Here is an 11,247-nt window from a genome sequence, read left to right on the forward strand (position 1 = left end):
GAAACACTATTGCAAAGTGTACAAAATACTAGAGAACACAAACATATCAATTAATAATGAATTATTATTACAGAAAAAGTGTGGAAACAAAAAATGTATCACAGATAGAACTGGGATGTAGTTGCTCAAGGTAAAGAGTTTGGAAAAGGAAGTAAAAAATGTATCACAGATAGAACTGGGATGTAGTTGCTCAAGGTAAAGAGTTTGGAAAAGGACATAAAAAATGTATCACAGATAGAACTGGGATGTAGTTGCTCAAGGCAAAGAGTTTGGAAAAGGAAATGTATTCCCAGGTACATGCAAAAACTCAACTTCCTTTCATAACGCTTGATATTCAATCACACAAAAGGTGTAGAACATCGGAGAAAACAACAAAAACATTCTTCACACAGAGAATGCCCTTGAGTCGTCTCACAATAACAGATAGTAATTGTAGCTCATTCTTGTCCTTGAAGAATACTGTGTACAGATATACAGGGAGTTCTTCCTTATCTCTGGATATTCAATAGCAAAGTAATTATAACCCTTTTTTAAATGTTTTATTGTCACATACACCGGATAGGTGCAGTGAAATGTGTTGTTTTACAGGGTCAGTCATAGTAGTACAGCACCCTTGGAGCAAATAAGGGTTAAGTGCCTTGCTCAAGGGCACATTGGCAACTTTTTCACCTTGTCGGCTTGAGTATTCTAACCCACAACCTTTCGGTTACTGGCCCAACGCTCTAACCTCTAGGTTATCTGCCACCCTACAAATCAATATGTTGTTGTGTCGTGGGATGATAGGCTATCTATGATTAAACAAGAAAACAATACCCCTCCATACTGACCCTATTTAGCTAACACTGATCAGTCTTTCCCACAACTCCAATGTAACACTGATCATTAAAACCAACTGCACGGCAGTCTTTCCCACAACTCCAATGTAACACCGATCATTAAAACCAACTGCACGGCAGTCTTTCCCACAACTCCAATGTAACACCGATCATTAAAACCAACTGCAAGGCAGTCTTTCCCACAACTCCAATGTAACACCGATCATTAAAACCAACTGCAAGGCAGTCTTTCCCACAACTCCAATGTAACACCGATCATTAAAACCAACTGCAAGGCAGTCTTTCCCACAACTCCAATGTAACACCGATCATTAAAACCAACTGCAAGGCAGTCTTTCCCACAACTCCAATGTAACACCGATCATTAAAACCAACTGCACGGCAGTCTTTCCCACAACTCCAATGTAACACTGATCATTAAAACCAACTGCACGGCAGTCTTTCCCACAACTCCAATGTAACACTGATCATTAAAACCAACTGCAAGGCAGTCTTTCCCACAACTCCAATGTAACACTGATCATTAAAACCAACTGCAAGGCAGTCTTTCCCACAACTCCAGTGTAACAGGCTCTTTAAAACAAAGTTCGGCCAGCACACCACAGATACGTTTGTATCAAGGTAGTAGCATAGTCCTGTTCAGTCCTGATCATTCTCACACAATCCAATCAGTCCTTTCTCAGTAGCTGTTGCTTCAGTAGTTGTTGGGAGTGATACACAGAACAGAAGACATCCATCAAACAGTAAATCCCTGTTTTCATTGCAAAGCTAGCTGAAGAGAAAACAGTGGGAGTCGGGTTTCTGCCCAGAAAACCACAAAAACTAAGTGTGACAAGATTATTACAATGCTAATTCCAACTGAATACTATGAAAGGTAAAGAGAGTTGGGCATCTGCAGTAATGCTGCCTCTATCTGTGCTCTATTTGCTTTTCACGCGTGTATGGCCTTATCTGCCAATCAGAGAACTGTGATGTTCATGGAGTAAATGGAATGGTATCAAACACATGAAAACCCTGTGTTTTATACCATTCCATGCCGACCATTATTATCAGTCATCCTCCCCTCAGCAGCCTCCGCTGATGAACATCCTCAGGGTCTATGTATGTAACGTGTGTATGTGTATGGGCCAGTGCTTTAGCAGAGGTGAGTGAGCGGTTCATTGTTAAAGGTTCATTGACCCGTTTCACCTCTATAAAACACGTGGATGCCACACACACGCACAAATCATATTTTATTTGTCACATGCGCCGAATTCAACAGGTGTAGACCTTACCGTGAAATGCTTATTTAAGAGCCCCTAACCAACAGTGCAGTTAAGAAAAATAAAGTTTAGAAAATATTGACAAAATAAGCTAAAATAAATAGTCCGGGTGACCATATGATTAATTGTTCAGCAGTCTTATGTCTTGGGGGTAGAAGCTGTAAAAGAGCCCTTTGGACCACACACCTAAACAACACACAGCTGAGAGTACAGGTTTTAGGGAGACAGACCCACAGTCCCAGTCCCTCCCTCCCCAGACTATCTAACAGGATCAAAGCACCTCTCTGCCACAAGGGATACAAGTTCAGACATTGATAGAGAAACACACAGGACTGTACCGTGGGTTCTATAAATACATCAACAGGACTGGATCTACACGCTCTACTTCCCCACATGAAAGGCTGTTTGTAACACACAACAATAAGGGTGGGGGCTGTTTGTAACACACAACAATAAGGGTGGGGGCTGTTTGTAACACACAACAATAAGGGTGGGGGCTGTTTGTAACACACAACAATAAGGGTGGGGGCTGTTTGTAACACACAACAATAAGGGTGGGGGCTGTTTGTAACACACAACAATAAGGGTGGGGGATGTTTGTAACACACAGCAATAAGGGTGGGGCTGTTTGTAACACACAACAATAAGGGTGGGGGCTGTTTGTAACACACAACAATAAGGGTGGGGGCTGTTTGTAACACACAACAATAAGGGTGGGTCTGTTTGTAACACACAACTATAAGGGTGGGGGCTGTTTGTAACACACAACAATAAGGGTGGGGGGCTGTTTGTAACACACAACAATAAGGGTGGGGGATGTTTGTAACACACAACAATAAGGGTAGGGGCTGTTTGTAACACACAACAATAAGGGTGGGGCTGTTTGTAACACACAACAATAAGGGTGGGGGCTGTTTGTAACACACAGCAATAAGGGTGGGGGCTGTTTGTAACACACAACAATAAGGGTGGGGGCTGTTTGTAACACACAACAATAAGGGTGGGGGCTGTTTGTAAAACACAACAATAAGGGTGGGGGCTGTTTGTAACACACAACAATAAGGGGGGGTATGTTTGTAACACACAACAATAAGGGTGGGGGCTGTTTGTAACACACAACAATAAGGGTGGGGGCTGTTTGTAACACACAACAATAAGGGTGGGGGCTGTTTGTAACACACAACAATAAGGGTGGGGCTGTTTGTAACACACAACAATAAGGGTGGGGGCTGTTTGTAACACACAACAATAAGGGGGGGTATGTTTGTAACACACAACAATAAGGGTGGGGGCTGTTTGTAACACACAACAATAAGGGTGGGGGCTGTTTGTAACACACAACAATAAGGGTAGGGGCTGTTTGTAACACACAACAATAAGGGTGGGGGCTGTTTGTAACACACAACAATAAGGGTGGGGACTGTTTGTAACACACAACAATAAGGGTGAGGGCTGTTTGTAACACACAACAATAAGGGTGAGGGCTGTTTGTAACACACAACAATAAGGGTGGGGGCTGTATCTAAATTGAGAGGCAGTGAGGGGACTTGATATAGGTAGGTGGGGGGGGGGTATAGGTATCTAAATTGAGAGGCAGTGAGGGGACTTGATATAGGTAGGTGGGGTGGGGGGGTATAGGTATCTAAATAGAGAGGCAGTGAGGGGACTTGATATAGGTAGGTGGGGTGGGGGGTATAGGTATCTAAATAGAGAGGCAGTGAGGGGACTTGATATAGGTAGGTGGGGGGGGGTATAGGTATCTAAATAGAGAGGCAGTGAGGGGACTTGATATAGGTAGGTGGGGTGGGGGGTATAGGTATCTAAATAGAGAGGCAGTGAGGGGACTTGATATAGGTAGGTGGGGTGGGGGGGTATAGGTATCTAAATAGAGAGGCAGTGAGGGGGCTTGATATAGGTAGGTGGGGTGGGGGGGTAGAGGTATCTAAATAGAGAGGCAGTGAGGGGACTTGATATAGGTAGGTGGGGGGGGGGGTAGAGGTATCTAAATAGAGAGGCAGTGAGGGGACTTGATATAGGTAGGTGGGGTGGGGGGGTATAGGTATCTAAATAGAGAGGCAGTGAGGGGACTTGATATAGGTAGGTGGGGGGGGTATAGGTATCTAAATAGAGAGGCAGTGAGGGGACTTGATATAGGTAGGTGGGGTGGGGGGTATAGGTATCTAAATAGAGAGGCAGTGAGGGGACTTGATATAGGTAGGTGGGGTGGGGGGTATAGGTATCTAAATAGAGAGGCAGTGAGGGGACTTGATATAGGTAGGTGGGGTGGGGGGGTATAGGTATCTAAATAGAGAGGCAGTGAGGGACTAGATATAGGTAGGTGGGGTGGGGGGTATAGGTATCTAAATAGAGAGGCAGTGAGGGGACTTGATATAGGTAGGTGGGGGGGTATAGGTATCTAAATAGAGAGGCAGTGAGGGGACTTGATATAGGTAGGTGGGGGGGGGGTATAGGTATCTAAATAGAGAGGCAGTGAGGGGACTTGATATAGGTAGGTGGGGTGGGGGGTATAGGTATCTAAATAGAGAGGCAGTGAGGGGACTTGATATAGGTAGGTGGGGTGGGGGGTATAGGTATCTAAATAGAGAGGCAGTGAGGGGACTTGATATAGGTAGGTGGGGTGGGGGGTATAGGTATCTAAATAGAGAGGCAGTGAGGGGACTTGATATAGGTAGGTGGGGTGGGGGGGGTAGAGGTATCTAAATAGAGAGGCAGTGAGGGGACTTGATATAGGTAGGTGGGGTGGGGGGTAGAGGTATCTAAATAGAGAGGCAGTGAGGGGACTTGATATAGGTAGGTGTGGGGGGGGTATAGGTATCTAAATAGAGAGGCAGTGAGGGGACTTGATATAGGTAGGTGGGTGGGGGGGTAGAGGTATCTAAATAGAGAGGCAGTGAGGGGACTTGATATAGGTAGGTGGGGTGGGGGGGGGGGTATAGGTATCTAAATAGAGAGGCAGTGAGGGACTTGATATAGGTAGGTGGGGGGGGGGTATAGGTATCTAAATAGAGAGGCAGTGAGGGGACTTGATATAGGTAGGTGGGGTGGGGGGTAGAGGTATCTAAATAGAGAGGCAGTGAGGGGACTTGATATAGGTAGGTGGGGTGGGGGGTATAGGTATCTAAATTGAGAGGCAGTGAGGGGACTTGATATAGGTAGGTGGGGTGGGGGGGGGTATAGGTATCTAATTAGAGAGGCAGTGAGGGGACTTGATATAGGTAGGTGGGGTGGGGGGTATAGGTATCTAAATAGAGAGGCAGTGAGGGGACTTGATATAGGTAGGTGGGGTGAGGGGGGGTAGGTGGGGGGGTATAGGTATCTAAATAGAGAGGCAGTGAGGGGACTTGATATAGGTGGGGTGGGGGGGTATAGGTATCTAAATAGAGAGGCAGTGAGGGGACTTGATATAGGTAGGTGGGGGGGGGTATAGGTATCTAAATAGAGAGGCAGTGAGGGGACTTGATATAGGTAGGTGGGGTGGGGGGTATAGGTATCTAAATAGAGAGGCAGTGAGGGGACTTGATATAGGTAGGTGGGGGGGGGTATAGGTATCTAAATAGAGAGGCAGTGAGGGGACTTGATATAGGTAGGTGGGGTGGGGGGTATAGGTATCTAAATAGAGAGGCAGTGAGGGGACTTGATATAGGTAGGTGGGGTGGGGGGTATAGGTATCTAAATAGAGAGGCAGTGAGGGGACTTGATATAGGTAGGTGGGGTGGGGGGGGTATAGGTATCTAAATAGAGAGGCAGTGAGGGGACTTGATATAGGTAGGTGGGGGGTATATGTATCTAAATAGAGAGGCAGTGAGGGGACTTGATATAGGTAGGTGGGGGGGGGTATAGGTATCTAAATAGAGAGGCAGTGAGGGGACTTGATATAGGTAAGTGGGGTGGGGGGGGTATAGGTATCTAAATAGAGAGGCAGTGAGGGGACTTGATATAGGTAGTTGGGGTGGGGGGTATAGGTATCTCAATAGAGAGGCAGTGAGGGGACTTGATATAGGTAGGTGGGGGGGGTATAGGTATCTAAATAGAGAGGCAGTGAGGGGACTTGATATAGGTAGGTGGGGGGGGTATAGGTATCTAAATAGAGAGGCAGTGAGGGGACGATATAGGTAGGTGGGGTGGGGGGGTATAGGTATCTAAATAGAGAGGCAGTGAGGGGACTTGATATAGGTAGGGGGGGGGGTATAGGTATCTAAATAGAGAGGCAGTGAGGGGACTTGATATAGGTAGGTGGGGGGGGGGGGGGGTATAGGTATCTAAATAGAGAGGCAGTGAGGGGACTTGATATAGGTAGGTGGGGGGTATAGGTATCTAAATAGAGAGGCAGTGAGGGGACTTGATATAGGTAGGTGGGGGGGTATAGGTATCTAAATAGAGAGGCAGTGAGGGGACTTGATATAGGTAGGTGGGGGGTATAGGTATCTAAATAGAGAGGCAGTGAGGGGACTAGATATAGGTAGGTGGGGGGTATAGGTATCTAAATAGAGAGGCAGTGAGGGGACTTGATATAGGTAGGTGGGGGGTATAGGTATCTCAATAGAGAGGCAGTGAGGGGACTTGATATAGGTAGGTGGGGTGGGGGTATAGGTATCTAAATAGAGAGGCAGTGAGGGGACTTGATATAGGTAGGTGGGGTGGGGGGTGTATAGGTATCTAAATAGAGAGGCAGTGAGGGGACTTGATATAGGTAGGTGGGGTGGGGGGGTATAGGTATCTAAATAGAGAGCCAGTGAGGGGACTTGATATAGGTAGGTGGGGTGGGGGGTGTATAGGTATCTAAATAGAGAGGCAGTGAGGGGACTTGATATAGGTAGGTGGGGTGGGGGGTATAGGTATCTAAATAGAGAGGCAGTGAGGGGACTTGATATAGGTAGGTGGGGTGGGGGGTATAGGTATCTAAATAGAGAGGCAGTGAGGGGACTTGATATAGGTAGGTGGGGTGGGGGGTGTATAGGTATCTAAATAGAGAGGCAGTGAGGGGACTTGATATAGGTAGGTGGGGTGGGGGGGGGTATAGGTATCTAAATAGAGAGGCAGTGAGGGGACTTGATATAGGTAGGTGGGGGGTATATGTATCTAAATAGAGAGGCAGTGAGGGGACTTGATATAGGTAGGTGGGGGGGGGTATAGGTATCTAAATAGAGAGGCAGTGAGGGGACTTGATATAGGTAGTTGGGGTGGGGGGTATAGGTATCTCAATAGAGAGGCAGTGAGGGGACTTGATATAGGTAGGTGGGGGGGTATAGGTATCTAAATAGAGAGGCAGTGAGGGGACTTGATATAGGTAGGTGGGGGGTATAGGTATCTAAATAGAGAGGCAGTGAGGGGACGATATAGGTAGGTGGGGTGGGGGGTATAGGTATCTCAATAGAGAGGCAGTGAGGGGACTTGATATAGGTAGGTGGGGTGGGGGGTATAGGTATCTCAATAGAGAGGCAGTGAGGGGACTTGATATAGGTAGGTGGGGTGGGGGGTATAGGTATCTAAATAGAGAGGCAGTGAGGGGACTTGATATAGGTAGGTGGGGGGGTATAGGTATCTAAATAGAGAGGCAGTGAGGGGACTTGATATAGGTAGGTGGGGGGGGGTATAGGTATCTAAATAGAGAGGCAGTGAGGGGACTTGATATAGGTAGGTGGGGGGTATAGGTATCTAAATAGAGAGGCAGTGAGGGGACTAGATATAGGTAGGTGGGGTGGGGGGGGTATAGGTATCTAAATAGAGAGGCAGTGAGGGGACTTGATATAGGTAGGTGGGGGGGGGGGGGTATAGGTATCTAAATAGAGAGGCAGTGAGGGGACTTGATATAGGTAGGTGGGGTGGGGGGTGTATAGGTATCTAAATAGAGAGGCAGTGAGGGGACTTGATATAGGTAGGTGGGGTGGGGGGTGTATAGGTATCTAAATAGAGAGGCAGTGAGGGGACTAGATATAGGTAGGTGGGGTGGGGGGTATAGGTATCTAAATAGAGAGCCAGTGAGGGGACTTGATATAGGTAGGTGGGGGGGGGGGTATAGGTATCTAAATAGAGAGCCAGTGAGGGGACTTGATATAGGTAGGTGGGGGGGGTAGAGGTATCTAAATAGAGAGCCAATGAGGGGACTTGATATAGGTAGGTGGGGTGGGGGGGGGGGGGGTATAGGTATTTAAATAGAGAGGCAGTGAGGGGACTTGATATAGGTAGGTGGGGTGGGGGGGGGTATAGGTATCTAAATAGAGAGGCAGTGAGGGGACTAGATATAGGTAGGTGGGGTGGGGGGGTATAGGTATCTAAATAGAGAGCCAGTGAGGGGACTTGATATAGGTAGGTGGGGTGGGGGGTATAGGTATTTAAATAGAGAGGCAGTGAGGGGACTTGATATAGGTAGGTGGGGTGGGGGGGGGTATAGGTATCTAAATAGAGAGGCAGTGAGGGGACTTGATATAGGTAGGTGGGGTATTTAAATAGAGAGGCAGGGGGTATAGGTATCTAAATAGAGAGGCAGTGAGGGGACTTGATATAGGTAGGTGGGGGGGGGTAGAGGTATCAAAATAGAGAGGCAGTGAGGGGACTTGATATAGGTAGGTGGGGTGGGGGTATAGGTATCTAAATAGAGAGGCAGTGAGGGGACTTGATATAGGTAGGTGGGGGGGGGGGGGGTATAGGTATCTAAATAGAGAGGCAGTGAGGGGACTTGATATAGGTAGGTGGGGGGGTAGAGGTATCAAAATAGAGAGGCAGTGAGGGGACTTGATATAGGTAGGTGGGGGGTAGAGGTATCAAAATAGAGAGGCAGTGAGGGGACTTGATATAGGTAGGTGGGGTGGGGGGGGTAGAGTTATCAAAATAGAGAGGCAGTGAGGGGGCTTGATATAGGTGGGGGGGTAGAGGTATCAAAATAGAGGCAGTGAGGGGGCTTGATATAGGTGGGGGGTAGAAGTATCAAAATAGAGAGGCAGTGAGGGGGCTTGATATAGGTGGGGGGGGTAGAGGTATCAAAATAGAGAGGCAGTGAGGGGACTTGATATAGGTAGGTGGGGTGGGGGGTATAGGTATCTAAATAGAGAGGCAGTGAGGGGACTTGATATAGGTAGGTGGGGTGGGGGGGGTATAGGTATCTAAATAGAGAGCCAGTGAGGGGACTTGATATAGGTAGGTGGGGTGGGGGGTGTATAGGTATCTAAATAGAGAGGCAGTGAGGGGACTTGATATAGGTAGGTGGGGTGGGGTATAGGTATCTAAATAGAGAGGCAGTGAGGGGACTTGATATAGGTAGGTGGGGTGGGGGGTATAGGTATCTAAATAGAGAGGCAGTGAGGGGACTTGATATAGGTAGGTGGGGGGGTATAGGTATCTAAATAGAGAGGCAGTGAGGGGACTTGATATAGGTAGGTGGGGGGTAGAGGTATCAAAATAGAGAGGCAGTGAGGGGACTTGATATAGGTAGGTGGGGGGTAGATGTATCAAAATAGAGAGGCAGTGAGGGGACTTGATATAGGTAGGTGGGGTGGGGGGGGTAGAGTTATCAAAATAGAGAGGCAGTGAGGGGGCTTGATATAGGTGGGGGGTAGAGGTATCAAAATAGAGGCAGTGAGGGGGCTTGATATAGGTGGGGGGGGTAGAAGTATCAAAATAGAGAGGCAGTGAGGGGGCTTGATATAGGTGGGGGGTAGAGGTATCAAAATAGAGAGGCAGTGAGGGGACTTGAGATAGGTGGGGGGGGGTCATTCAGTATCCAACCATGCCATCATTCTATTAAATATGACAGAATTTACATAGCAAACACAGGTGAATGACAAAGATAACCATAGAGAGAGGAGGAATCACTGTCAAATGTTAGTTTTTTACAGGATGTTGAAGACAAGGAGATTATAGACAGCCCACTAACAGAGACAGAGTAATGACCCATTGCAACAGAAGAGCCATAACAACAATGAAGTGCTTTACGAGAGTAGTAAGGTGGGGTACCTAGCTAAACATAGATGGTGACGTTTTGTTTGCGAAGGCCAGACTTCCAGAGAAGGATCAACAAAAGGTGTGTGGCCAGAAAGGAATTACTGTAATTAATCAACCGCCCAATAAGTACACTTTGGTTAGACACATCACTAACTAATGCTTTCTGTTTGAGCTGGCTGCTCTTCCACAGAAAGAGTTTTGGAATGATTTCAGGATGAGGAAGAAAAACAGAACAGTTCTAAGTAAGGAAGATTAAAGGAGGTACTGTACATATATGGTTTATGAAGTAAATTCAGCAAAAAAAGAAATGTCCTCCCACTGTCAGTTGCGTTTATTTTCAGCAAACTTAAAATGTGTAAATATTTGAACGAACATAACAAGATTCAACAACTGATACATAAACTGAACACGTTCCACAGACATGTGACTAACAGAAATGGAATAATGTCTCCCTGAACAGGGGGGGAGGGGTTCAAAATCAAAAGTATCAGTCAGTATCTGGTGTGGCCACCAGCTGCATTAAGTACCAGGTTTGCTGTGAGGTGTTACCCACTCTTCCTTCAAGGCACCTGCAAGTTCCCGGACATTTCTGGGGGGAATGGCCCTGGCCCTAGCCCTCACCTTCCGATCCAACAGGACCCAGACGTGCTCAATGGGATTGAGATCCGGGCTCTTCGCTGGCCATGGCAGAACCCTGACATTCCTGTCTTGCAGGAAATCACTCACAGAACGAGCAGTGTGGCTGGTGGCATTGTCATGCTGGAGGGTCATGTCAGGATGAGCCTGCAGGAAGGGTACTACATGAGGGAGGAGGATGTCTTCCCTGTAACACACAGCATTGAGATTGCCTGCAATGATCACAAGCTCAGTCCGATGATGCTCTGACACACCGCCCCAGACCATGACGGACCCTCCACCTCCAAATCGATCCCGCTCAGGAGTACAGGCCTCAGTGCTATGCTCATTCCTTCGACGATAAACGTGAATCCGACCATCACCCCTGATGAGACAAAACTGCGATTCGTCAGTGAAGAGCACTTTTTGCCAGTCCTGTCTGGTCCAGCGACGGTGGGTTTGAACCCATATGCAATGTTGTTGCCGGTGATGTCTGGTGAGGACCTGCCTTACAACAGGCCTACAAGCCCTCAGTCCAGCCTCTCTCAGCCTATTGAGGACAGTCTGAGCACTGA

The sequence above is a fragment of the Oncorhynchus nerka genome, linkage group LG14 (assembly GCF_034236695.1).
Source record: "Oncorhynchus nerka isolate Pitt River linkage group LG14, Oner_Uvic_2.0, whole genome shotgun sequence".
NCBI classification, from domain to species: domain Eukaryota; kingdom Metazoa; phylum Chordata; class Actinopteri; order Salmoniformes; family Salmonidae; genus Oncorhynchus; species Oncorhynchus nerka.